This window comes from Sarcophilus harrisii, chromosome 2, assembly GCF_902635505.1.
Source record: "Sarcophilus harrisii chromosome 2, mSarHar1.11, whole genome shotgun sequence".
Classification (NCBI taxonomy): Eukaryota; Metazoa; Chordata; class Mammalia; order Dasyuromorphia; family Dasyuridae; genus Sarcophilus; species Sarcophilus harrisii.
The window spans coordinates 106,362,072-106,384,744 of NC_045427.1; the positions used below are offsets into that span (position 1 = coordinate 106,362,072).

Here is a 22,673-nt window from a genome sequence, read left to right on the forward strand (position 1 = left end):
AATATCTTTTTAAGATTTTAGCATCAATATTCATTAGGGAGATTGGTCTATAATTTTCTTTCTGTTTTCGGCCTTACCCGGTTTAGTATCAGTACCATGTTTTCAAATAAGAAGGAATTTTGGGTGGCCTTCCAATTCCATTTTACCAAATAATTTAATACATTAAATTGTTCTTTAAATTTTCATTAAACCCTACTGGTCCTGGGGATTTTTTTTCTTAGGGAGTTGTTTAATTGCCTGTTCATTTCTTTTTCTTGAAATGGGACTTTTCAACAATTTACTTCCTCCCTGTTAATCTGGGAAAGTCTATATTTTTTTGAGTTCATCCATTTCACTTAGGTTATCAAATTTATTAATTTTACGGGCCAATTTTATTATTTTCTAATTTTCCTTCCTTGGTGGAAAGTTCTCCTTTTCATTTTTGAAGACTACTAATTTCATTTTCCTCCCTCCTTTTTCTAATCAGATTTACCAAAGGCTTATCTATTTTAGGCTTTTTTCTTAGAACCAACTCTTAGTTTTTTATTAATTAGTTCAAATTAGATTTTTTACTTTCAATATTTTTTTAATTTCTCCTTTTTAATTTTAGAATTTCCAATTTAGGTATTTGTTGGGGGTTTTTTAATTTGGTCTTTTTGTTTTTTAGTTGCAAGCCCAATTCATTAATCTTTTCTTTTCTGTTTTATTCAAGTGTTTCTAAGGATAAAATTCCTCTTATTACCGCTTTGGCTGCATCCCACAAATTTTTATGAAGTCCTTTAAATTGGCTTATCTTGAGTGAAATTATTAATTGTATCTATAATTTGTTGAATCACCCAACTTCCTTTTTAAGATGAGATTGTTTAGTTTCCAATTACTTTCTGGTCTATTTCCCAATTTTTGTTGAATGTAGTTTTTATTGCATCATGATCCAAAAGAAAGCATTTACTATTTCCTGCTTTCTTGCATTTTAATTTTGAGGTCTTTATGTCCTAATATATGGTCAATTTTTTTGAATAGGTTCCATGAACTGCTGAGAAGGAAAGTATATTCCCTTTTATTCCATTCAATTTTCTCCAAAGATCCAAACATACCTAATTTTTCTAATATTCTGTTTACTTCTTTTTCTTTCTTATTTGTTTTGTGGTTTATTTGCCAATTTGAGAGTGAAGGTTGAGATCTTTACTATTACAAGTTTTGTTGTCTTTTTCTTGCAACCCTCTTTAACTTCTCCTTTTAGGAAGTTGAGTGCCATACCACTTTGCATATATTGTTTAATATTGATATTGTTTTCTTGTTTATTTACCCTTTACAGGATGGGGGTTTCCTTCCTTATCTCTTTTAATTAGATAATTTTACTTTTGCTTGATCTGGAGATAAGGATGGTACCCCTTGTTTTTTTTGACTTCACCCAAGTTTAAAGATTTTGCTCCAGCCTTTTACCTTTACTCTTATATGTATCCCCTTGTTTTAAATGTGTTTTTAAACAACATATTTAGGGTTCTGACTTTGATCCAGTCTGCTATCTGTCTCCTTTTATGGGGGAGTTCATCCCATTCATTTACGGGTTAGGAATTTTACTTTAAATTTGTATTTCCTGCCATCCCAAAACCCCCAGATTTGTGCTTACTTATTCTTGCCTCCCCCAACCCTTTTTCCCTTTAAACTTATTACCCTCTTTTGTATCACGATATTTTATCCTCTTTATAATCCCCCTCCCCCTTTTGAGTCTTTTCCCCCTTCCCCTTATTACTCTTTTTCTTTTTCCTTTTCCCTCTCCCCCTGCTTTTAATGAGGCAGAGAGAATTTTCCAAAAAATGTCAATTATTTTTCCTTTGAGCTAACTCTGATGAGAGTAAGATTCACACAAGTTCCTCCCCCTCTCTAAATTCCCTCAGATATGATAAAAGTTTTTAGCCTCTTTGTGGGATTGGATTCTTTTATCCCTCCTTCCCACCTTATTCTGCCATCATCCCTTTCCATATCTACTTCCTTTTATGTTATATCAGTACTATCAAATTTTAAATGTATTTTTTTTTGTATATCCACAACAGAAATAATAACCCTCAAGAGGTTTTTTACCTTTTTTCTGCATCTCTTTGAGTTCTATTCTTTTGGAGATCAAATTTTTGTTTGTTCCGTTTTTTTCAGAAACAAAATGGAATTATTTGTTTCATTAAATGTCCATCTTCTTCCCTTGAAGAAAATGCTCAGCTTAGGCTGGGTAGTTTATTCTTTTGCATCCCAAGTTCCGGCCTTTCGAATATCAATTCCAGGCCCTTCTTTCCTTTAATGTAGAGGGCAGCCAGATCTTGGGTGATCCCTTATTGTGGCACCCGGATTTAAAATGGTTTTTTTTGGCTGCTTGTAAAAATTTTTTCCTTAATCTGATAGTTCTAAATTTGCCACAATATTCCTTGGGGTTTTTATTTTAGGTTTCTTTCAGAAGGGTGTTCGGGAATTCTTTTCAATGCCTATTTTACCTTCTGATTCTATTACATCTGGGCAGTTCTCTTGATGATTTCTTGTAAAAATAGTATCTAGGCTCTTTTTTTCATCATAGTTTTTAAGTTCCAATAACCTCGGATTATTCTCCCAGATCTATTTTCCAAGTCTGTCCCTTTTAGTGTTAGATAATTCATTTTTTCCAGTTTGTTTTTTTTGGTTTTGCTTGACTGATTTTGCCGTCTCAATGCTCATTAGTTTCAATTTGTTCAGTTCTAATTTTTAAAGAATTATTTTCTTCAATAGCTTTTTTCTTTTTCTGTTATGTCCAATTGAGTTTTTGAATGTATTATTTTGGTCTGTAATTTTTTCCATTTCACTAATTTTTTTTTTTATGAATTATTTTTTTTCCAATTCAAAAGATCCTACTTTAAGAAGTTCTTTTTGTCTTTTCCAATTTCAAATCCTACTTTCTAGTGAATTTTTTATTTTTTCCAATTCACAATTTTACTTTCCTGAGATTTTTTTTTTTTCCCACCAATTTTGTTTCCCCGACTTCCTGGGAATTTTTTAACTTTTCCACCGGATTTGGGTTGTTGCCTCCTTGAAGGTTTCTTTCCTTTCCCCATTTATCTTCCTTCTCTCTTTTGAGACTTTTTAATGGTCTCTTTCTATGAGAATTAAAAAAGAGGACAGTCTGATGCATTTTTTGTTGTTTGAGGTTCCTTCAGGTTCCGACCTGCTCTTTTCCATAGAAGCCGTCGAAGTTTTTTCATCTTTTATTCAAGTTTTAAAGTTTTAGGGATGCTCCTAGGCAAGGGGGTTACCAGCCTCTGCAGAAGCAGGGAGAGATGTAAACCCATTTCCGCTCCAAGTTATGGGGGAGGCTTCCGAAAGGAGAGTTTTCCCTTCCCCCAACAGGAAGTGGATTCCAGCACTGGCCGAGATCAAACCGTTTTAGTAGGGTTTAGGAATCGATTGCCCAGGCCAGAGACTAATGGTGAAAAGTGTCATGCCCCAGGCCGGAGCCTCTTGGGACTGTATAGCAGCTGAGCACAGACTGCAGACCGCCAGGAACCTTGCCCCAGTGTCTCTGCCCAATGCAAACGCCCTGAAAGTTTCATGGCCCCAAGCCGAGCTCCCCACTGTGCAGATTGGGGCTAACCTGGGCGCCCCCTGCGGTGCAGGATCAATCGCCCCAAGGAAAAGCCCTTATCGGGTTGGGCGGCCTTGTGTTGAGATCTGTGCTTTCTCCCCTCGGGATCTCCGAACCCACCCCTCCCTGTTCCCGGCCGATCTCCCCTGGCCCCGGAAAACCAACCTTTTTCAGATCGATTTTCTTGCCGGTGAGTTGTTTTATTTCTTATTTTACGAATTGTAGCAGTCAAGACTATTTTTGAGGCTCGATATAATATTGATAAAGAGGGTAAGAGAAGAGCTTAGAAAGTCGCGTGTGTCTTCTCCGCCATCTTGGCTCCGCCCCTCCTGAAAGTCTTAAAAAAGAAAATCTGTGTACTCTCTGAAGAAGAGGTAGAAGAGTGGAATACATGTTCCAATGCAAAGACACAGAGTTGGGAGAGGGAATGTCATGTATGAAGTACAATGAAAAGGCAAGATAAGAAAAGTAATGGGTAATAAGATTGGAAAGGTTGGTTGGGATGAGATTGTAAAAAAAAAAACAACCTTCAAATGCTAAAGATTTTACGTTTTGTAGCAGAATTAATAGTGCCACTGGAAATTATTGAGTACATGAGTGACATAGTCAAGTGTACAACTTTACAAAAGGAACTTTATAGCCTAGTGGAGGACAGATTGCAATGGTGAGAAACTTGATGAGAAGCAGTAGCAAGTCAATAGGCATTTATTAAGTTTTTATTATTTGCCAGCCCCTGTGCTATGCACTGGGAATACAAAAAATAGCAAAAGACGATCCCTTCCTTCAAATTGCTTCTAGTAAGGAGATAGCATGTAAGCAACTATATACAAGTAGGATGTAAACAGGATAATTTGGAGATAATCTCGGAATACTATTGAGACAGAATCTATAAGATTTGGCAATTAATTATATGTGGGAGAGTGAGGAGGTAGAGAAGTATGAAATTTAAGTTGTAGACTTGAGTGATTTGAAGGATAATGATGCCTATAACAGTAGTTTGAAGACGAATAGAGATTATTATTATTATTTTTTTTTTTTTTGGAGGAGAGAGGTGAAGAAAAGGAAAGGTCTTGATACCTTTTTTTGTTAGCTTTTTAAAGAAAGTTTGGCTTAGAAAAGGAGGAAAGATTAAATAACTTGAGGGATTGGTGGAGTTTAATTGGATATTTTAAGGATAGAGGAAATACTGACGGTTCGAGGGAGAGAGGAGATAATTGTGGAGGAAATCTGTTGGAGAAATTGGAAGATGTGGAAGGTTGGCCCCTTTTTCATTAGTGACTGAAACAGCTAATTAAAATGCACAGTGGTTGAAATAGAAAGGGTACAGTGGAAAGAACTTAGACTTAAAAGGAAGCATCAAAAATAATTTGTGTTCTCATGCTCAAAAGAGTTATATTTTTAAGTACAACTTGCAATGGTTTTTAAAATCTGTTTAATTTTTTAAAAACAATTTTAGAATATCACAAGCCACTTAATATCATTAAGAGTGTTAAAAAAAAATCTCACCAACACCAGTTTCATGCATATAAATCCAAAAGCAAAACCAGTCAGAAAAATTTGTTTATGTGACATTGAGCAAATCATCTAAGCAATTTTTTTTTTGTACAAAAACTCCTGTTAAGATCATTGTCTTCTGACATCATGTTGAGTTATGTCAGAGTATCACTCATCAAACATATACTGTCAGCATAGAAACTAGAAGTGTGGAAGAGCAAGAGATTGAGTCCCCTGAGAGAGGTAGAACATCTTTATAGGTATACATTAATATAAAGTACTACATTGTCCTTATAAAATTATATTCATGGCAGTTTCCTCTTCAGTGCACTCTTCTTCCTTCTTACCTCTTTGACACTTAACAGAAAATATAGAGAAAACATTGATTATCTGTGGCTTTTGGGGGGCTTTTGCTGCATAGGTTATAGAAAAAAAAGTAGGGGTCCTTTTTGTGGGATAGATGTTAGTTTCATTCCCTTCTGGAAAAACTGCATTGTCACTGTAGGCCCAGGCAATTGTTTTTAGGAAACTGTAAAGTGCTACATAAATGTATGTTATGCTTCATTTTTTTCTTTTAATTTTTGCTCCTTTCCTAGGTTTTTCTGTTTAGAGCTTAATTTCAAAAGCATAAACTTTACATATGAATAATGTGTATTATTCATACTTTATGTGATAATTTTATAAAATACTGTCACATAAATAATTCTACTGAACATACTCAGTATAATTTTTAGCATTTCATATATTGGCACTATGAATCTGTAAAGTATATTTAGATTATGTATAATTGAATGCTCCTAGTATTTGTTAGAATTAAATTCTTCAAAAGTCCACATTTAAAATACATTTCATGGAGTTTCTTAGTACTTGCGCAAATATTTACTAGAACTTAATGTATCTAGAGCTTTATATAGGCACTGATAGAGTACAGAATTTAGGTAGGACATATTCCTTGTGCTCTCGGAGGTTGTAGGCTACTAGTAGGATAAGATACAGATACACATAATTGTAAGGCACAAATTACCTAAGTGTATTGTGTTATGTCAGTCACTTATAGTTATATGAGGTCTGATATGCTATAGCATTTAATGACTTTTTGACTTGCGTAAATTTGAATCATCAGTTCATACCAGTTTGAGAAGTACCCTTTCACGAAAGGGTAAGGAATTTAGTTCAACAGAGAAAGGAACACATTCCTCTTAGTTTTTAAATAGTACTTATACTATCTGAAGGCACTACAGATTATGCCTAGTAAATACTATACTAAGTGCTTTTTTTTTTTTTTTTACATCCCATTTGATTTTTATACTCTGCGAGGCAGGTTTTGTTATTGTCCACATTTTACAGTTAAAATTGAGACAAACAGAAATTAAGCAATTTGCCTAGATTACATAGTAAGTGTATGAAATTGGGTTCAAAGTCGGGAAGATTTGGGTCTCCAAGCTCAGCACTCTATCCATTGTACTGCCCTAGCTCTGCTAAAACATTTCATTATGTTTCTTTTAGTGAGTGCTGTTATATGTATGTAGCTATGAAAGAGCCACTGTGGCTCATGGGGCCCATGAGACTGCTCAATGAAATGTTATTTAATCTTTAGTACTTTAGGGGTTAGATGTTATTGAGTATAAAAATTGATTTTCTTCTTGTGGAACTTTCCAGGATTTTGTGGGAAAATTGAATGAAAATAGATTGGACATTCAGAATACTTCTAGAAGTAAATGTTAGAGAGGCTATGTTGAATAGTAGAAAGGGCATTAAACTAAATGTTTTGGAACCTCATTCTTAGCCCTTACTGTATCAATCATTTGATATGTTACTTCAAGCAAGTCATTAAACTTTCTGGATCAGTTTCCATATTAGTGGAATTTTTGAGGTTTGATTAAGTAATTTATCGAAGGTTCCCTCCATCTCTAAAATTCTGACTCTTAAGTGATTTTCAATTGTATCTTCAGTAAAAACATTTTTCTTGGGAACTATTATCAACAGAACTGTCTAAAAATGGAAGGGATTGCTCTAGCAGATTCTGATTTCCATATCACTGGAGATCTTCAGGCTAAGCCTGGAATATCACTTATTTAGTTAGGGATGTTATAGAAAGGAGACCCAGTCTGGTATAGATGGGAAGGGATCTTAGACCCCATTTAATAGAACTAATGTTCTATTATTCTGTTTAATTTGATCAATTCTCTAAAGAGACCATCAGTTCTAACCTTGTGATTAAAGCAATGGAATAAAGGTTCATGAGGAGTAAAAATAGTGGATAATTTTAAAACATTTTATTTGGTTTTAAAATGCCTTTTTAAAGCTTACATTTAAATTTGGATATGTCTGATTTTAGGAATATACTTTGAACAAATGAACCTACACTGTGGAGATCTGATCTATGTGCAGTTAGTTACTCTGCAGTTTACTCAGGCTTGTAAAAAAGGGATAGTATAAGAGCTGGGAAAGGCATATATTTATTTTTAGCATATGCCAATACAAGTACAGCCACTCTGCCCTAAATCTTCTTAAAAATAAAGGCAATACTTAAGCATTTAGGGATTCTTAGAGTTTCTTAATTGTTTGTTGGCTATATAAGAAAGTAAGTATTAAAAAAAAAAAGATATACCAAAAAAGGAAGTTGTTAAGTAGAGTAGATATGGTTATTAAACTTGACAGCAATGGTTGGTTATTAACTTTAATTTTAAAAATTATTTAAATTCTTGAAGCTTGGAATAATTTTTCCAGATATTACAGATTCTTAATAGTATTGGGATTATGAGCAAGTCATGTAATTTTTCAACCTCAGTTGCCTCACATGTAAAATGGGAAATATAATAGCCCTTTCTTGATAGGATTGTTATAAAGGATCAAATGAGTTTTCATATAAAGTACTAGTACTTTGCAAACTATAAAGTACTATATAGATGCTAAGAACAATTGTTACTAATACCACCACCACAACTCCTCTTATTGTAAGAAACAAAATATCTTACTAAGAATTCCACTGACTCACTGATGAATGCAGGAAGGATTTATTTTACATTCTTGCAAGAATGGGTGCCTCCTTGAGTAGACACATCTTTGAACCTCCAAAGGAGCATTTTGTTTCTTATCCTGAAGTCCCTCCCCTAATTTCCCATTAATTGGATAGAAGTTACACATCATGAATCTCTATCCTTCATTACATAGCCAGTTCCTGCTCCCAAGGAGCTTTCATTCTAGAAGGGGGTAGGTTAACAGGAAGCAAGGGCAAAGAACAAAAGATTCTTTTCAAATCTCAATCCACCACCCTTCATTATAAAGGTCAGTCACTCCTCTTTGGGGGAAGATAAACTCTATCCTTGATTATTCCTTGATGGTCCTTGGAGGTTTCAATTTTGTAATTAAGTTTCATTTTTCCAATTTAATTCCCCAAACTATAGAAAACAAATAAACATGCATTTCTCACAATTTCCCCCTTTTTTTCTTTTTAATAATTTGGTTTCCACATCCTTTTCAGACTCCTCAGATTTGGCTAATTTTTACATCCCACTTCATAAAAGTCTATTAACCCCTGCACAGATCTCCTTACATAGGATGGATAATTAATCCCTGAATTCTTTGCTAATTCTTCTGATAGAGCTGTACTAGGAATGAAACTTCCAATTGTAACACGTATTTCTCCTCTTCCTGCCAGTGACCTTTCTGGAGTCATTCTTTTTCATTCTGCTAGTAGCATCAACTATTTTGCTATTTCTTTCATTGACTCTCTGGTATAACTTATCTAATAATATTTACTCACCAGGGCAGTAATAACCCAAATCCAGAACTAGTCTTGAATTCATCAGTTATTGTCCTTGACTAAATTCTTCCTGATTCAGTCTTACTTTCTTCATTGAATGCCAGGGTAAAAGGAATAGCCAATTGAGTCAGTGCACAGGTGCCCACTTAGTTCTCAGGCAAAGCAGGTTTCAAAGTGCTGTCTCCACAATGCCACCCAAAGTTTGCAAACCCTAGCAATTGCCAGAGCTACCCTCAGTTAAATTCCAGATTCAGGTACATGCCACTCAGTCCCTAGATTTTGGAATTTCACCCCGCCATGAGAAGCAAGCTGATCTCTGGAGCTAAGGGGCTAGTATAAAGCATTGTAGTTCTCCCCAAGAATGTTATTTTGGGAACAGCAGGAATTCACTCTCGAGTTTTTCCATATCCAAAGGGAATGGTACTATCTGGACATGGGGCAATTTGTAGCACAGACACTGAAATTTCTTTTTATTCAGATTCTTTACAGAGTACTTTACCAGTTCTCCCCAGGCATTGGTGTCTATCACTTGCCCTAAGTCCAAATCTTCCTTAGAGATCTATACCTATTACCAAATTATTCTTTGATCTGCATTTTCTAAATATCCAGCCCTTGTAGCAAACCAAACATTATTCCAAATTGGACAGGTAGTTCTATATAATCCCCTTTCTCTGTTAGTACCCAATTGTACTTACTTATCTATGGCTAGACAAGCCTCTATAATTTTATAATTTGAAAAGCATCAAACTGAATTGTTTGTGGGTATCTTTGCCAATAATATTAATCCAAATCTTAACCTGATGTCCTCACCCTAGGCTCCAAACATTATTGTAGCAGAAAAGTAGCTTTGATACTCCTCCCCTCCCCCCCCCCCACCTGCCTAGGATTGATGGACTTCTTATAGGGAACCCATTCAGACACAGGATAGTTTGAGATACATTTACCAACCAGTTCCAGTTCCTTCCCAAAAAGGCCCAAAGTCTTATGGGGCCCCAAAGTAAAATGGGGTGATGAACTCATCTTCTGAAATTACTTCTTGCTGGGCATTGAGCTGAGTCATCCTACAGAGTCCCATTTGGATGGGCTTGAAGATTCATTGGGTTGAGTCAGAGCCCTGAATCTGGTCAATACAACTGTCTGGTACTGTTCATTTGAAGGTGAATTGCTCAAAGCCCAGAGGAAAAACAAACCTAAAAGAACTAGAGAAAGAGAACAAGTACAAGAAGCAGAAACCTCATTCTTGGGAGGTATGCTTATATTTTCCCTGAAGATTTTCCAATTAGCTAGTTAAGCATCATCTCTTTTAATAGGAATTACATTATAACTCAAAAAGCAATTTTGAGAAAAGGGAATCCCATCAGAATAACAGAAGTATTCACAAAATCTTTCATTAGCAGGTCTCACTTACCTGTCAAAAACAGGATGTTGAGGGAAAGATTGACCCAGACTTCTGCAGGAAGCATATATGAAATTTTTAAAAATAAATTCATCCCCTTTTGCCTGTTATAGGATAAATTTGGAAAGGCCAATATAGATTGCTCAGCTGCTTTTCAATTTAAATTATTCAAAAGAAAACACTATATACACACTGTACAAAGAAATGTTTTTCTCACATTTGTAACAAACTTAAATCAAAGTGATTTTCCTATTGATGTAACAAAATATTCCACAAGTTACATCTCTCTAAGAAAATCTGATTACACTGAAATCCTTTTCTCTAAACCATAAGAAAGATATCTCAGCTTTAGTTTCTTTTTTTTATTATTATTATTTTTATTGACAGAACATATGCATGGGTAATTTTTCAACATTGTCCCTTGCAATCACTTCTCTTCCAACTTTTCCCTTCTTTCCCTCCACCCCCCTCTCTTAGATGGCAGGCAGTCTCATACATGTTAAACATGTTAAAGTATATCTTAAATACAATATATGTGTACATATTTATACAGTTCTCTTGTTGCACAAGAGAAATTGGATTTAGAAACCTGGGAAGAAAAATAAAAATGCAAGCAGTCCACACTCATTTCCCAGTGTTCTTTCGCTGGGTGTTCGGCTTTAGTTTCAATAGTCAATAAAATAACAGGTCCCACAAATAGTTGTCTCAATTGTTTTTTGTTTGTTTGTTTGTTTTACATTTACATAAGGTCCATTAAAGACCTTATTTCATACAGACATATACATCTAGCAACATATTGATGACTAAGCCAAATTACTCATTTCCGTAATTATAAGACATAATGACTACATATTTTTAGATCGAAAACAGCAAGGTATTTACATACTTAAACTGTGCTTATGGCTTCTATTGACCACTTACTCTGATTATGGAAATTTACTATAAGAGGAAAAACTATCCCAATTTCAAGTTTCACTAATCAGTTTTAAAACTATCTATCTAAACTATCTATCCCATGTGTCTGAAGAGCATAGCCAAAACTAGATGCTTTGAATCTAGGTTGAATTCCTAGGTTTCAGGTTGAATTCCTGCTCTAGGTACTTCAAGAAAGTACATTTGCTATCATATTTATTAAACAATGAGACCATGTGCACTTAATAAATTAGATAATTTGCTGAATGGGTTTTGAAATAATCTTTTTCAGAAAATCTGCAATTAACCAGAAATTTAACAAACTACTTTTAGAAGTTCCTAGCATTGCTAAGTGGTAGAACCTTTGATATAGCATCACAAATGACTTTGCCTTAAAACAACCAGACTTGAAAACTAAAAACAAACATTCAGTTATTAATACCGGGTAAATAAAAAATATTCCTTTAAACAACAGAAGCAATTAATGTTAAAGTATTTTCATTAACTGCGGGGGAGGGAAGTGGCAGAAGTTGGGGGGTTGACTTGAGCTCCAGGGAGTGGGTTTGTTTTCTCACTTCAAAGGGTCAGCCACACCCAGTGAGGGAAGAGCTGACTAAGCCTTTACCTTTCCAAGCCAACAGATCATATAAATAACTAATATATATAGTTTTTAATCCTAAATTTTACATTTAGTACCAAAAATCTAATCAAAAACCTTCAGAAACTTAAAGATGAAGAGATTGGAATTCTATACCCAGAACCAACCCTTTTCTACAACCTGGCAAGTTCACAAACTAGGAAAATGTACCCCAGTGTAGGGGCTGAAGTCTACCTTCCCTGCCTATCCAACCCCACCTTAGAGTCCCAGAGGCAGACAAGAAGAAATCAGTTCATCTCCAATGTCCCATCCTTTGGGGAGGTAGTTCAGTCTGAAATCCAAGTTATGTCAAACTCCTGAGACCCACACTTTATAGAGGTCTTGAACAGTTTCACTTTGCCATCTCCTGCCAGGAATCCCAAGCATGTCGCTGAGGTCAAATCCTTCCCATAAAATCTACCGTTAGGGCACCCTATAGCCACTACTTTCCTTTGGGCCAGTCTGCCAAGGTATTCTGCTCTGTGGTGTCTCTTTCCCCTTTTTCCTTTCTCCCATGCCACATGGTATTTCTTCTAACTCTACTATGCTTTCCAATCCCATTTCTCCTTCTTATAGCTAACTCTTTTAAAGTGCTAAATCCCTTTCAGAATTTAGCTTGCCAGCAAAGGGCATGCACCAAGCTCATGGGGTATTTCTTTTCTCCTAGCAAATGACAAATTCCACTAAAGATCTGCCTTTCCATTATTAATTATTAAAACCCCTTTCTATGCTCTCCCACTCTTATTTCATTGGACATTGGAACAAGAATGGTGTCTATTGTATCCCTCCATTTTGTCTGTAATCTTTTCCCTAAATAAATCTACTTTTTGCCAAAGAGAATGGCCAGTGTGAATTCTTCCCGTGAATGAAACCCAACTTTTGGTGCTTATCATCATCTGGTGTCTATCTCACTTATCATTTTTGGGTCCTTTAACCACATTTTTTGGTGCCAGCCAAAACATCCTGCTCCTTGCTCCTCTCTCTGCCCAATATCTTGTTCCTCTCTCTCTCCAACATGCTATCACGTCAATAATCTTTTACAATTTTAGGTTTCATCATTATGACAATAACTCCAAATAACTTAAATTAGCAAATTCACAATTTTCTTAAATGATAGTCAAATAGACACAACACAGGCTGTAACAAAAATGGATAGGAATCTCATGTAATTTACCATCAAGTTTCCAATTTTAATATGCATATCAATTCAAAAATCAATACTTTAGCTTGTGATATTCTACCTGGGTATTCCATTCAAATTATCAATTATTTTTGCAAATCAATCTTTCTTGTCCCCTGTTTTTAAAACCACCTTTTTTAAACTTTAAGATGTATAATATAGGCAATATCTAAATAATTTTGGGCCAAATTTAATAAAACTTATACATATGTCCACCAGAGATGACAAAATTTTAAAGCATAGCTCATAATTTTACAAATTGCTTAATATACAATTTAGAAAGCAATTTTCTAATTCTATTTCTTTTTCATCTAATTAGCAGATATAAACATGTGATCTCTTTAGATAAATTACCTGAGAACTTTGCTTTAATAACCATTTTTTAAAACTTAAAATAAAATCAAGTGCAGATTTAAACTTCTAATAGCAATGCTACAATACAAGTGCTTTTAAGTCCTAAAATGGCCACGTTTTTTCCTTTGTAACTCAGCTGACTAAGAGAAATATAGAAGACAAAACATACATAAATACAAACTGCTTTTAAATCCCTTTTCTTTCTGACTAATACAGAGTTGTTCCTTCCCTAGTACTTGGAGAAGAACCCTAATTCACTTCTTTCTTTACTAGAGTTTCTTGTAAATTTTCTCTTCTGCAGATCCTTCCTGTACTACAGTGTGGATATCTCCACACTTCAGTGATCCCATTTGCTCAATTCTAGATTTCTTGACATCTCTTCTCTTCTAGGCAGCCACCAAAGGCAGTGTGGTTAGATAGTCCATGTTCTTACCTTTGGTCTGTGCACAAAGTTTGCTTTGCTGCTGCAGAAACTACTTCATGCTGATTCCTGGATTCATCAGTAACCTAATTTACCAATGTGGTCCTGGGATCTTGGACAGTCTATGAGAAGGGAAAGCCTGAGATGAGCCACGAGGCCTTTGAAATCAGTGGGATACATCTCCTCTTGCCTGGATAGGGACCACCTTGGACTCATAATGTCTGGATCCTGGACAGAGCCCCTGTTTATAAGAAGCAAAATACCTTACCAAAGAATTTCACAGATTCACTGATGTATGCAGGAAAGATTTATTTTACATTCTTGCAAGAATGGGTGCTTAGATGAGACATACCTTTGGAACTCCAAAGGCAGCATTTTATTTCCTATCCAGAAGTCCTTTCCCTTATTCCCCATTAATGGATGTTACAGAAATTACACATCATTGAATCTCCTCCATTACATAGCTAATCCCTGCTTCCAAGGAGCTTCCATTCTAGAAAGGGGAAGCTAACCCACAAGGACTTAGGACAAAGAACAAATTTTTTTTTTTTTTCAAATTTTAGGCCCCCTCTCCCCATTTGCAAAAGTCAATCCCTGTTCCCAAGAAGCTTACAATCTTTTGAGGGAGATAGCTGCCACCTTTGATTATTCCTTAATTTCTTTGGAGGTTTTGGTTTTCTAATTTAAGTTTCATTTCTCCAATTTAATTCTTATAAATGCTCTGCCATTCTATGTCTGAAACATCTTCTAAAATTATTCTCTCCTTAGAATAAATACATAAATTTATTTTCTCCTCTAAATTTTCTCTGATACCATTTTAGTGTAGGCTTTCATTAACACACTTTGACTAGTGTAATAACCTTGTTATTCTTCTTTTGGCTTTCATTATCTTATGTGCTCCATTTTCTTCTTCATACCACTGCCATAATAAACTTTGTTATGAGTAGATGTGGTCATGTCATTCCTTTGCAAACAGTCTTCAGTGATTCCACATTGCCTATCAGGGGAATAGAATTAGGAAAGTTATACATGCCTTTAAGAACCTACCACACTGCCTGGTCCATAGTAAGTTCTTAGTAAATACTTGTGGATCAGTTGATTAATGTCTGATAAATTTTTTAAGTATAATAATTTGAAATTTGGTAGTTGAAGGAATTGATAAACTGATCATTTTGTCTTTTATTATTTCAGTCTTCTTTGTTGTTATGTTCATACACATTACATCTAGTAATTGTGGATCTCCCCCAAGATTCTGTCATGAAGCCCTTTCTTTTGTTTCTATATTCTCTCTCAAATGGTGATCTCTTGGGTTCAACTGTCTCTATGTAAAGGACTCTCAGATACTTGTAGGTTACCCTAATCTCTCTTCTGAGCAAAAGTTCTATATTCTTAACTTCCTTAGGCAGTTCAAGCTTGATAAAGGATTTCAAATTCATCATGTCTGAGCCATCCCCTATAACAGTTTTTTTAAATAAAAAAGAAGCAAAAAAATCTGCTTAACTGATCAATATGATGAAAAAAAAATCTGAAAATAAGTGCAACGTACAACACTACTACTCAGCTTAGCAACAGTAGGTGCTTAAGAAATATTTATTTATATTGACTGATTGGGATAGGAATATCATTTTCCTATCTCTTTTTTGAACCATACTTATTCTTTGCAATTTTGCAATATTTATTGTTGGGTTGTAGTTGTACTTAACATTTATATTGTTACCTTCATACCACATCAGTTCACCTAAATTTTCCATGCTTTTCTGTATCCATCATAATCTTCATTTTTTTAATTTAATTTTTATTTTTTGTCAAATAAATAAATAAAATTATAATAAGAAATCAAATAAATAAATACATAAATAAAAATTTTAAACTTTTTTTTTAAAAAAAATTTTGCATTTCAAGATTCTTTTCTTTCCCTCCTCTTCTTTCTTAAGAAGGCAAGTAATTTTTTTTTTTTTCCTGAGGCAATTGTGATTAAGTGATTGCTCAGGGTCACACAGCTGGGAAGTATTAAGTATCTGAGGTTAAATTTGAACTCGGGTCCTCCTGACTTCAGAGTCAGCACTCTATCCACCGAGCCATCTAACTGCCGCTAAAAGTAAGCAATTTGATTTAAATTATACACGTTCAGTCATGCAAAGTATTTCCATATTAACCATATTGCAAAAGAAAATATAGACAAAAAATAATAAGAATATCTTAAAAGTATACTTAAATTTGCATTCAGACTCCACTTTTCTTTCTCAGGAGGTGGATACCTTTTTTTTTAATCATAAATTCTTTGGAATTGCCTTGGATAATAGTATTGCTGGGAATAGATAAGTCATTCACTGTTACTCATTGTAGATTATTGCTATTGCTGTGTACAGTGCCCTCCTAGTTGTGTTCATTTTACTTTGTATCAGTTCATGTAAGTTTTTCTGAAAGCATCCTGCTTCCCTATAACACAGTAGTCTTTCTTACATTCATATATCTTAACTTGTTCAACCATTCTCCAGTTGATAGATATCTGCTCAATTTCTAATTAAGCCACCACAAAAAGAGCTGCTATAAATATTTCTGTATATATATGTCTTTTTCCTTTTTCTTTATCTCTTTGGGATATAGAACAGGCAGTGCTATTGCTGGATCAAAGGGTATGCATAGTTTTGTGCCAAATTCCTCTCCAGAATGATTGGATCAGTTCACACACAACTCCACCAGTAGTGTGTTAATGTCCCAGTTTTCCCCTATCTCCCCCAATATTTGTCATTTAATTTTTCTGTCATATTAACCAATCTGATGGATGTGAGGTGCAAATATCTGAATATTTGCAGAATTGCTTGGATTTACATTTTAGTAATGATTTAGAGTATTTTTTTTCATGTCAATATTGGTAGCTTTGAGTTCTTCTGAAAACTGCCTATTCGTAGGCTTTTTTTTTTTTTTTTTTTTTTTTACCATTAATTGGTCAATTGTGAAATGATTTGTATTCTTGTAAATTGGACTCGGTCCTCTACATATTTGAGAACTATCAGAAACTTTATACCGAATTCCCCTCCTTCTCCCATTTCCTGCTTTTCTTTTAATCTCAGCTGCATTGGTTTTATTTGTACAAAACCTTTTAAAAATGATGTAATCAAAATTATCTATTTTTGTATCCTATAATGTTCTCTTTCTCTTGTTTAGGCATGTATTTTTTCCATATTCATAAATCTGACAGTTAAACTATTCCTTGCTCCCCTAATTTGCTTATATCATCCTTTATGTCTAAATCATTTTTGCTTATCTCTGTCTTATTCATTTTTGCCTTATCTTATCATTTTGTTTTATAAGGTGTGAAATATTGGTCTATACCTAGTTTCTGCCCAGTGGCTTTACAGTTTTCCTGGTAGTTTTTGTCCAGTAGTGACTTCTTATCCCCAAATCTTGGGTCTTTTGGTTTCTCAAACACAAAATAATTATGGTCATTTACCTTATGTATTATGTACTTGATGCTCCACTCTATTTCTTAGCCAGTAGCAGATTGTTTCGATGATTACTGCTTTGTAATTACTTTTGAGATCTAGTACTGCTAAGCTACCTTACTTCACTTTTTTCTTTAACCACTTTTCCAATTTTTTACATTTTGTTCTTCGAGACAAATTTTGTTACTTTTTTCTAGCTCCACAAAATAAATTTCTGGGTGTAATTTGATTGTAATGGCACTGAATAAGTAAATTAATTTAGATGAATTGTCACTTTTCTTATATTGGTTTGGCCCACCCATATGCAAATGATATTTATCCAATTGTTTAGATCTGACCTTATTTGTTTGAAAAGTATCTTGAAATTGTATTCATATGGTTCCTGGGTTTGCCTTGACAAATGGACTCCTCAGAAGTTTATATTGGCTACAGCTATTTTAAATGGAATTTCTCTTATCTCTTGCTGTTAAACTTTGTTGGTAATATGTAGGACTATTGATGATTTTTGTGGGTTTATTTCATATCCTGCAACTTTGCTGGTTACTAATTATTTTAATAAGTTTTTTAGTTGGTTTTCTAGAATTCTTAAGTAGACCATCATGTCATCTGAGAGTGATAGTTTTATTTCTTCATTACTTATTTTTATTCAATTTCTTTTTCTTCTTTAATTGCTATAGCATTTCTAGAATAATATTGAATTATAGTGCTGACAATGAACATGCTTGCCTCAGTTCTGATTTTATTGGAAAGGCTTCTAGCTTATATGTTAGAATTCTTACAAGGTGCTAAGACAATGGAATTTATAGAGACAATAATTATATAATTTAGCATGGTTCAGTATGATTGATGTGATCCTGTAAGGAGATATTATGGGCCAGAACTTGAAACAATGTACTAAGTGGAATTGAGGAGACAATGGTTAAATCTAATTTAGTATTGATTTAATACTACAACAAATAATGGTTTCCTAGTGATGTAATGATTGGAGTATATTCAGTGCACAGCATATAAGCAAGGAGCTCTCAGAGCCAGACCCAGAAACCCACAAGCCCACTTTTGGAGGCGGAGTCAGATTCATTCCAACTTCCACCTTTGTGTTGGCTGGAGATTTGGAGGAAAAGACGCTGAAGCTAGCAGAGACAAAGGACTAGCGGGAAGAGCTCTTGGAACCAAGGAGACTCTAAGAAAGCTAACCGGGCTATTTTGAAGGAGACAATAAAAGATCTGGACTTTAACTCCTGGCTGCATTTGGGTTGATTACACTGAACTGAAATGAAGGCTGCTCCCAAAAGCCCCCCAAGAAACCTGCTCCCAGAGAACATTATATTTTAGAGAAAAATATTACACTTATATCCATTATAGATAATATATGCTGATGATTTTAGATCAATACTAGTTAACATTTTAAGGCAAGATCCATTTATTATTCTACTTTGTGCTGTTTTTAAAGGAAATGAATGTTACATCTTGTCAAGGCTTTTTCTGCATCTACTGAGATAATCAATGTAATTTTTGTTGCTTTTGTTATTGGTATAGTCAATTTTGCTGATAGTTTTTTTTTTTTTTTTTTAATCAGCAGTTATGTATTCCTGGTATAAATCCTACTTAGTCGTAGTGTATTGATCTTTGTTATAAATTAGTATAATCTACTTGCTAGTATTTTACTTAAAAATTTTATATCAGTATTCATTAGGAAATTGGTTTATAGTTTTCTTTCTTCATTTTTGTCCTTCTTGGTTTAGTATTAACACTGTATTTGTCTTGTAAAAGTTATTTGGTTGGACTCAGTTTTTTTGCCTGTTTCCCCAAATAGTTTATATAGTATTGAAATTATTCTTTAAATGTTTGATAGAATTTACTTGTGAATCTGTCTGGTTCTGGGGATATTTTTTAAGAGAGCTCAGTTCTTCTTCTTTGTCTTCTTCTTCCTTCTTCTTCTTTCTTCTTTCTTCTTTTTCTTCTTTCTTCTTTTTTTTGCTAATTCAATTTCTTTATGATAAATTACTGTGATCTCCTTACTGGTATTTTATTTACAAAATTTATGTCAATATTCATTAGAAAATTGGTTTATAGTTTTCTTTCTCCATTTTTGCCCTTCCTGGTTTAGGTATTAACACTGTATTTATCCTGTAAAAGGCATTTGGTTGGACTCATTTTTTGCCTGTTTCCCCCAATAGTTTATATAGTATTGAAATTGTTCTTTAAATGTTTGGTAGAGTTTACTTTTTCCTTTTTGATACTGATAATTTGGTCTTTTTTTACGTCAAAATAGCTGGTGATTTATCTATTTTATTGTGGTTTTTTTTTTTTTCTTAAATCAGTTTCTAGTTTTGTTAGTTCAGTTTTTTCCAACTTTGAATTGTATTAATCTCTCTTGATTTTCAGAATTTCCAATTTGGTTTTAATTGGAGCTTTTAAAATCTTAAATTTTCTAGTTCATTTCATTGATCTGCTCTTTATTGTAAGCATTTTCAATTAATTAATTTTTCAATTATATTTTCAAGTGTAATATATTTTCCCTTATGTACTACTTTGGCTGCTTCTCATAAATGTTGGTATATTATCTCATTGTTGTCATTATTTTTGTAAACAACATATTGTAAGATTTTGGGCTTTTAATCCTGTCTGCTGTTCACTTTTGTTTTATGGGAAGAGTTCATCCCATTCACATTCACAGATAAAATTACTAACTGTATTTCCTGTCATCTTATTTTCTCTGAGTTATATATTTTTCTTTCCCCCTTTCCCTTTTCACCAATGTATTACTTCTGACCACCACCTCTTTCAGTCTGCCTTCTTTTTTGCAATTCCTCCCCTTTTCTTATCCATTTTCCTTTTCACTTCTTCTATTATCTCCTCCTTTCCTTTCCCCCTTCTCCTTCTATGTCCCTATAGGATAAGGCAAGTTTTTATATTAAACTAAATATGTCTGATATTCTCTCTTTGAGCCAAATCTGATGAGATTATTATGATTTACATAATTCTCATTCCCTCTCCCTTCTTTCCCTCAACTGTAACAGGTCTTTTATGCCTCTTATGTGATATAATTTACCTCCTCTTCCCTCTTCTTCCAGTACAATCCCTTTTCTACCCTTAGCTTCTTTTTTTATATCATCACAATAAAGTCAAATTATATCAAGAATACCCCTAAGAAATATAAAGTTCTCAAGAGTTAAACATGTCATCTTCCCTTATAAGGATGTAAATATTTTAATCTTTAAAAAAGTTTTTTTTCTTTTAATGCTTCTCTTGAGATCTGTTTTTGAAGATCAAATTTTCTGTTTAGCTCTGTTTTTTTATTTGTAAAAAAATAAATGAAAATCCCCTATTTTATTGATGTCCATCTTTTCCCCTGAAAGATAATGCTTAATTTTTCTGGATAGTTGATTCTTGTTGGCAGTTCATATTTCTTTGCTTTCTGGAATATCATTTTTCAAGCCCTTGTATCCTTTAAAGTGGGTCCTGCGTAATCTTGATTGTGGTTCCTCCATATTTGAATTTCTTTCTAGCTGCTTGGAATATTTTCTCCTGGATCTGATAATTCTGGCATTTAGCTACAATATTTCTTGCAGTTTTCATTTTCAGGTCTCTTTCAGGAAGTAATCAGTGGATTTTTTCAATGTCAATTTTATCTTCTAATCATCAGGGCAGTTTTCCTTAATGATTTCTTGAAAGATATTGTCTAGGCCCTTTTTTTTATTCTGGTTTTCAGGTAGTCCCTTAATTCTTAGATTATCTCTCCTGGATATGTTTTCCATGTCATTTGTTTTTCTGATGAGGTATTTTACATTTTCTTCTATTTTTTTTTTTTTTTTTTGGTTTTGTTTGTCTTGATTCTTGATGTCATTTGCTTCCATTTGTTCAATTCCAATTTTTAGTGAATTATTTTCTTCAATTAGCTTTTTTAAATCTTTTGCATATGGCAAGACAATTTAATGAGTTGTTTTGTTCATTTAATTTTTTTTTCCATTTCAGAAATTCTATTTTTCAAGAAGTTTTCTTTTTCCATTTTGCCAAACTGTTCTTTAAGGAATGATTTTAGACAATTTCTGTTTCCTTTTCCTGAGCTCTCATTTCCTTTCCCCATTAAAAAAAAAACAAACTCTTTTAAGATCTTTTTTTTTAAAAATTCTTCCAAAAGAGCCTTGTGAAATGAAGAACAATTTATAAAACTCTTTGAAGCTTCATCTGGAGATGTTTTACCTTTAGTGTACTCAAAGTTTGAGGTCTGTTTTTCTGTCTCCATAAAACTTATCTATGATCAGAACTCTTTTTGCTATTTTGCTCATTTTTAAAGGTTGAGGTCTACTCTTAGGGCAAAGGGAAAATTGTCCCAAGCTTCCATTCCAAGTGACAGTAGCTTCATGCTACTCTGGGGCTGATGCTGCTGGCTTCCTTCCTTCCCGGGTGGGTATGGCCAAATCCAGCATTATGCTAGGGTTCAAGAACTCACTTTTTGCCTTTTGTATTTGTGTTGGAGGTCTCATAGCTAATTTTTAAATTTACTGGTTTCTGAACTAGGAGAGTAGCAAACACTGCTGTATTTTGGCTACAAGCTTCCCACTGGATTCCCCCACCACATGGAAATGGTTTCCTTGCACTGAATTGCACTGTGCTGGCCTACAACCCCCACCACTGCTGGATTGAGACAGACTTTTACTGATGTTCTTCCAAAATATCTTCTGCTATAAATGTGTTACATTCCAACTATTTGTAGATTCTGTCACTCCATAACTGATTCAGTGATTTGATCTGATGTTGATCTGAGAGAAGCCAAGAAGAGCTCAAAGACCTGTTTTCTTCCTACCATCTTGGCTCCTCTTCCCCGCCCCCTCCCTAACCTCCCTCCAACTCTGCCCTGGTGTCATTATTTTTGATGAAATTGTTGTTTCTGTTATTTTTTCTTTGATCTACTCATTATTTAGGATTAGATTATTCAGTTTCTAATAAATTTTTCATCTATGTTTCCACAGCTTTTTATTGATTTGTGGTCTGAAAAGGATGTATTTAATATTTTTGCTTTTCTGCTTTTGGTTGTGAGATTTTTATGGCCTAATACATGGTCAGTTTTTGTGAAGGTACCATGTACTAAAAGTTAAGAATAACATGTATTCTTTTCTATTCCCATTCTGTTTTTTCCCTAGAGGTCTGTGATCTCTAACTTTTCTAAAATTCTATTCATTTCCTTAACCTTTTTTGGAGGGTTTATTTCATGGTTAGATTTATCTAGTTCTGAGAGGGAAAAATTGAGTCCCCCACTAGTATCATTTTACTGTCTATTTTCTCATTCCATTCATTTAAAATTGCCTTTAAGAATTTCAATGCTGTGCCATTTGGAGCATATATGTTTTATACTGATATTATTTCCTTGTCTATAGTATCTTTTGGCAAAATGTAGTTTCCCTTCTTGTTTCTTTTAATTCAGTCTATTTTTGCTTTTGCTTTTTTCTGAGATCAAGATTTCTACCTCTGCTTTTTTTTTTTTTT

At 34.0% G+C, this 22,673-nt stretch overlaps 1 protein-coding gene across 14 annotated transcripts in view; it reads left to right on the top strand.

Moving 5' to 3' along the window:
• EHBP1 (EH domain binding protein 1) overlaps positions 1-22,673 on the top strand; it is a 444,659-nt gene that overhangs the window by 94,957 nt on the left and 327,029 nt on the right. The window lies entirely within an intron of this gene.